The sequence below is a fragment of the Lolium perenne genome, chromosome 1, assembly GCF_019359855.2.
Source record: "Lolium perenne isolate Kyuss_39 chromosome 1, Kyuss_2.0, whole genome shotgun sequence".
In the NCBI taxonomy this organism is placed as follows: domain Eukaryota; kingdom Viridiplantae; phylum Streptophyta; class Magnoliopsida; order Poales; family Poaceae; genus Lolium; species Lolium perenne.
Genome location: NC_067244.2, coordinates 211,497,827 through 211,504,838, shown reverse-complemented (window position 1 = coordinate 211,504,838; position 7,012 = coordinate 211,497,827). Strand labels below are relative to the sequence as shown.

Sequence of the window (7,012 nt, the reverse complement as noted above, 5' to 3'; positions counted from 1 at the left end):
TGCGGCTAGTGCAAAACCATTAGGCCTTTACCTAAAAGAGAATTGGTGATAATCCTAGTAACGTACAATAGTCGACCACCACATGTAGTCGACCACAACAGGACCTGGCAACAACACCTGATGCAGTGCTAAATTCTTGAGAACCAGACATGAGACACTTGAAGGGCATAGCAAATAAGAGCAAGCATGTAATACTAAGCAGGATTAAACTACCAGTATGAGAAACGTAGCTAATGATTATTGCAAATTGTGTTGGCGTGATCTTGTTTCAGATGTATACGAAATATGATGCGCGACCACGTATTATCTCTACAACACAATATAGTAAATATATATAGGCAGTGATGGTTGGCAGGTAGCAAATGAAGAATGACCAAGGATATGTTTCATTTTAGTAAATACAAATAATTATTAGCTAATGAAAAGGAGCTACAAAAAACAGGGTCCATAGCCCTGACAGACGAAAAATATGATTTAAGTACAACTCCAATACCCAGGATGCTAATTAAGCTAGAATTGAACGTGAAAAATTATGCAGGAGAAAGTGGTGAGCCGTAGAAGTCCATTTTTGCAGCTCGATGAACCTTTTGCAGTTTTATTTTGAACTTCTTGGACCATGGTATACAAGTCCACATACTTGGACGGTTCAAAAGAATACTTATTGTCCAACCTCTGACAGGATAAAATCAGGTCAGTTGGCAGGAAAGAAAATTGTAATCTGAGGTCACCAAAAGAGATAGTAACACTATGAAGTAGCCAGTACGTAAACCTATCTAAAGTAGATATAACTTATTACAATAAGAACATGATCTACTGTACATATCGATGACAGGAGGTAAACCATTTCATTAATAGTAATTTCTTGCATGGGGTACATAAACGGGGAGAGAGAGAGAGAGAGAGAGATTGGGGCTTACCCAGTTGGGGAGGGACGAAGAGGAGGGAAGACAGCCGGTATATCCTCGCCTGCTCGTCCTCCAGGACGCTTCTCGCGGGATGCGGGCTGCCCCAGGTGGCCGCCGCTGCTGATGCAATCCGTCCATTTTTCACAATTACCGTAGCAGCTCCAAATTTATCTGGTGCTCAAAAGCAGAGAACAATTGGAAAATTAGCAGCAGTGTGAAGGAATTTCTTGTTTAAGCAAGACCAGCAAGACTTAATGAAAAGGAAAGGTTAGCCACACTGCTAGAATACAGTTTTACTGAACCACGACAAACCCAACAGGTTTTCCCTTCATAAGGACACAAATAAATTGTGTTCAAGTGGCAGATGAATCAACTCAGGTATTTGGAGGACTGCATGACAATAGTCATAGGACTAAAATAAGAAAGGCAAGGCAAGTATCTGCACCAAGCATCCGAAATAAGTAGCAAAAATATATAGTTTGGAGCACACAGTAAATGGAGGGCAAAGCTAGAATTAGACGTGAAAAACAACAGAGTATCTAATTAATTGTTTTTGCTCACTTGAGCAAGAACCCAAAAATTGTTGTTTTGGAGGACACGGAACTTGGTGACCTAGGGTCAGCTATGTCTTGAATCTCCATTGCCAGTTCAGCACCAATTTGTATACTATGTTGTGTCAGTCCTAGAAAAGGCAATGACAAGTAATCTAAGCTGAGCAGCCATTTAAATAATAATAAAATATAATGATGATTCAGTTCTAAATACAAATCTGAGCTTTTTATTTAGCAAGGCACCAACATGTAAGAACTATAGTGGTCTCCACATACATGATGATGATACCAATTATATCTGGTAAAAGCAACTCAGGCTGTACTTGCTGATACTATGTACCACATAGGTACAAACACACAAAAATTCATCGCATCTCTGACATGCGAGAGCATACCAATTCATTAAAAGGTTACGAAAGATCTAAAGAAATAAAGGGCTTACAAAGAAATAATTGACAGTTGAGTAAATTCCGATTTTAACCTGCACTCCTGTAGCTGCAATAGCTCTACAACCAGCTTTAGGAGGTAGTCAGGTATTGCCTGCCTGTAGTCCTCCAAGCTACCATAGATCCCACATCATCAAGACAACAAGATAACAATCCTTGTAACAATGCAAATAGATGAGAAATGAAATGCATACTACATCGTAAGCACTACACACTGATAAGGTCCGACATATATCCATGTACTCATATTCTGGAGTCCAGGGGATGAGGCAAAATCACAACCAAAAAGCACAATTCGTTGATTAAGATTAGTGAGGGGTGCTGAATGTCAATGAGGATGGAGTTGCACATGTAACTACAATTATAAGCCAACTCAATGAAAGCACAACATTCCCTCTGAAGCTACTAAATTAATTATAATTCGGGACAACATTCCATCTGAAGCTACTCAGTAACTTTTCAAAAACTACATGTGCACCAGATTCTCTCAAAACAGATTCCTTGGTGTAAGCAGTAAATAACAAAGCCAAAAGAGCACACAAATAACTGTCTTGAATTTTGTCAATCTCACTATCAGAGAAGCAAGAACTTCGTTCAATAAAAAAAGAGAAGCAAGAACTGAATAATGCCTGGTTACTAATCTCGTGCATCACCTTCTAGAAATGTGTCTGAACTTCCCTTGACTTTTATGCCATCTTATTTGTTTCCAGAAAAATAGCAAGAAAAGACTTGATTCGATCAAAGCTAATCTCACACCTAGCTATCCAAAGCTTTCACTTAAGACGACCGGTGCAATTCTTTTCCATATTCGATTCGTCGAACTGGGTTTCTAATCTAGCCACTAAAAATTAATTTATTGTATGGGCACTGCACAACCCGAGAAACTACATCTTGATGGTAGGTTGTTACCATACTTTCTTTGGGCAACAAATACTTATAGATGTATGCTGATTACCGATTAATTTGTCTACATTATATGTTGTAGCTATAGTAATGGATGTCTATATTTGTGCCAGTGTCATTTAGGGAATTTTCCATTACGTTGTATACGATTGAGACAAAACAAGTAAAATAAAAAACCTAACGGGGTTTTAGATTAAATCATACAAGGCTCCAATAAACTATAAAATGAGTTTATATGCACCATTAAAAAGCACATACTACTAATGGCTGTAACACTTCAGACTACAAATATGGGCAACAAACTATTTCATCGTTAAGGAAGGATAACCCCAAATATATGAGAATTAAAGTGAAAGAATGAACCACAAATGTGCACCACTGCACATGTAACATGCTAGGAACAGGCTGCTACCAACCAGCAGATCGCGGACAATGGCAAAGGTATATTAGTGCCACTTCTCAGTTGCCACCAAAGTTGCACGAATAATTATACGTAAAAAAATGGTCACCTCTTTAGTAACTAAACTAAATGAAGATATCCATTGCCAAATAACTCTATAAGATACCTAGTAAGGAAAAATATCTAGTCCTCACTTGTCAATGGAAAGAATCACCGTTGGTGCCATATCTCCGGACTCCAAGTGTCACTCAAGTCTAGATCTGGATTTTGCCTCCTGTAAATACAGGACATAAACGTAATGTCCAAAATAGCAAGAATCTAAACTCTTAACCAATAACTAATTACAAAAAATAAAGAGACATGATTATAGGTTGATGCACATAATCTCACCTTCCGAATCTTCAAGTAGTGACTTAGTTCATCAAGATTAAAGAGATGACTTTTGCCATGAGCTGCTGAATAAAGTGTGCAACCCAGAATTAGAGACTTCCACATTTTGTACATGGATCAAGTAGTTTAAAGTGCAATACATACACTTCAGTTTATAGAATCTGATAAAATGGAGATAATGTAGGTGAGGGCTAAAAGGCACTTCGGGTTCCCAAGAATATAAGTCACACAGTGAGTTGCTACTCTGAAATCAAATCATTTTTCTAGAGAAAGAAAAGGTCATTTATAGGTGAAAGAATTATATTGGCAGAGTAGATGATTGAATGTTGTTCCACGAAAAATCAAATAGCTCATGGTCAAACATTTTTAAAGCCAACACAATCAGCTTGACATGCATCCTATCACATCAACAAAAAAAGATGGAGTTTCGACAATACTAAATCTGTGTTTTATGTAAACACCAAAGCTCATAATTATTACTAACTGACATCTCAAATTTGTTACAATTTAGTAGATAAAAAGCAGCCTAACACATGACCTGAGAAGCAAAAAGGAATATATGAGCATAAAATTATATTGCAACATACTTTTAGTGGTTATAGCTCGACAATTATAATCTGATGGATCAGACATGTAAGATTCAATAAAGTTTGACAACACTATTTACTTATGCAACATGCTGATGTGACTGCAATTGAGGCGATAATGGGATTAGAAAAGGTGAAAGTGACAATTAAAGATCTGGAAGAGTGTTTGGCATATGTGGTTTCAAATCATTCAAGATGACAAGCTATGAAAGAAGCCACATAATAACATTTTAGTAATACTTCTAGAACATCATCGAGGGTTCTCAACTTAATCTGTTTAAATCAAGTAAGAAACAAAGATTGAAATACTATGTATATCTTGGTACTGATTGAGCTCTTATTTGGAGGCACTAAAAGGGAATATTGAGTATTTTGTAGGGCTGACCCCTTCTGGTTTTGTTTGTAAACCATTTCAGATACCATACCTGTTTCTGATTTAGGTTTCTTCTTCTTTCTATGCACATCCTGATGAGCCTGAGCTTCCCGAGCTTTCTACAACCGCACACTGCGACCCTGCCTCTACAAACATTTTACAAAAAACATGAATTAGCACAATAAGAACTGAACGTTATAGCAAATTATCCAAACAAAATTGAAGTTTCTGAAATACCAAATCGTTTACTCAAGCTTTACTGTGCTTAATGCTCTGGTTGACACACAATGATGGTCAGGAAACATCTTATAAGCAAATGAGCGGGGCAGTACACCTTGGTTCGACATCCTCATTCTTCTTTGAGGAAACAACAGTCTGCACTCCTCCTGTGATTGGGTAAAGGTTAAATTGGCTACACAGGATCTATGGTACGCTGTTATATAATTTAGTCCAATTAGAATAAAAGCTACGATAAAAGCCTGATATGCAAATTGAGAAAGTTGTGTCTGAATTTTTTTGGGATGGAAACATAGCTTCACATCTCAGGAAATGTTGAAAAAGGCTTTGCAGACATATGTCATCACAATGTATACATCAGGAGCCCCTAAAAACAACAAACCAGTAGAGAGAATCGTATAAACAAGGGGGAAGGGAGCTGCAGGTTTGGTGAGCTCGCCCATGAAGGCGTGGGCAAATCATCCAACAGTAGATCTGATGAGAAATTTTGGAAAAAATGGAACGCCAGCCGGACACACTAAATAGGATAGAAGCAGAGAAGTCTCACCGTGGAGTTGTACCTGTGTAACATGGTCGCCGGATTCCGAGCTGGCAGAGGAAGGAAATCCTCCGCTGCTCCAAACCCTGTCGTCGTCTCCAACACCAGCGCCCCCACGGAGGGCTTCCTCCTCCACCCCCTCGGCAACTGTGTTGAAGGGAGCTTGACGACGAAGACATGCCGGGACGGAGCGAGATGCGCGCGAAGAGAGGAGGAGGAGCGGCGGCCTCGGCGGCACCAAGGGCGACGGGGAGGATTAGGAATACAAAGGGGAGAAGGAGAATAGATCTTGGGCACCTGTGTTCCATATGAGCTTGGCCGTGGCATGAGGTTCAGGTTATCAGCCTGCATCTGCCGTCCACGGAGCTCTACCAACTGTTCCCCCGGGGAAGTATGGCGCGCGGCGGGTGGTGCGAGCAGCGGGCGGTGGTTGGTGACGGTGGTTGTGGCCCGCCGCCGCGCCGAGGCTCCGCCGGCGACCATGACGGCGCCGCTCCTCCGCCGGTGGGAGGCGGGCGCGAGCGATTGGGCGAGGAGATCGCGAGGGGATTTGGGAGGAGAGGCTCGGGAGGGGATTGGGGAAGACGAGCACGCGAGGCGATTGGCGGGCCGGCGGCTAGGGTTTCCCTCCGTGGGATGCTGCCTTTTATACCTATACCGCTGAAATATCGAAAATTCCCCTGCGGGGTGGAGATCCCTGGCCGACGCCAATGTGCACCGACAGAGATCCCAGCCACGGTCGCTGACGTGCGGGGCCGACAAAGGTGGGGCCCACATGGCAGCCGGAGGCGGGTAACAATTGGCCGTTGCATGGGGTTAGCTAGCAGAATTGAGCCAGAAATCAACGGCCGAGATTACCCTGCCAGGAAGATCGGACGGTGGAGAAGCTCCAATCGCTGTGAAGCCCCCATGGGGGGGCAGCTATTATACCTTCAGATTAACACGACCATCTGTCGAGCGGCAACCACTACAGGAATGGTGACAGACGCCGACGGCCAGAGTGTACGCCGACGGCCAAATGTCGGGACCGTCGGCGTACGGTCTCGCCGGGCCAGCTCGGGACACCGACCGTCCGCGTAGACATACCGTCGGCGTACAGGTCTCTACGCCGAGGGCTGCCGTCGGCGTCTACCTAGCCCTCAGCGTAGGCACCGGCATGGCCCCTGTTCCAGCGGTGGCGTGACGGCGCGCTCACGGCGTCACACATAGGCCGACGGCTACCCTCGGCATAGGGCATGGCCCCCCTATGCCGACGGCCACCCTCGGCATATTGTTTTTTTTATTTTTTTTTCTCTCTCATATTACTTTATATTATGTTTCTATTATTTATTTACTAGTATAAATTATGTAAAAAAGGTTCTATTTTTTAAGTTTTCGTAGATGGCATATATGTAGGTCCCACGGGTGACGCTCTTGGCAGACGGGTCAACCGGAGCCACTAGGCCTAACTTCTGCTATCGATGTACATATGTCCTTAAAAATTTAGGAAAAATTCCATTGCTAACCCTAACTCCAACCCTATCGCTAACCGAGGCCATTCCCGTCCTAGGGTTTCCCGCTTCTGCGGGCCAACTTTCTATTTTGCGAACATTTTGGTAACCCTAAACCTCACCCGGATCCTAACCCTAACCCTAACCCTAGGGGTAGATCTGCGGGGTCCCCACCCTAGGGTTTCCAAAGAT

At 42.7% G+C, this 7,012-nt stretch overlaps 1 long non-coding RNA gene across 6 annotated transcripts; it reads right to left on the bottom strand.

Moving 5' to 3' along the window:
* Positions 1-370: 370 nt before the first annotated feature.
* On the bottom strand, positions 371-6,264 carry LOC127322997 (uncharacterized). 6 transcript variants are annotated; one of them, XR_011748121.1, is made up of 8 exons: positions 5,340-6,264; positions 4,793-4,941; positions 4,608-4,701; positions 3,596-3,660; positions 3,400-3,479; positions 1,899-2,057; positions 918-1,076; positions 371-672 (listed from the first exon to the last, which is right to left on the bottom strand). It is a non-coding gene; the product is annotated as an uncharacterized lncRNA (long non-coding RNA). The 6 variants fall into 6 exon arrangements; XR_011748120.1 differs by having other exon boundaries at positions 1,899-2,015; XR_011748119.1 differs by having other exon boundaries at positions 1,899-3,479.
* Positions 6,265-7,012: the final 748 nt, after the last annotated feature.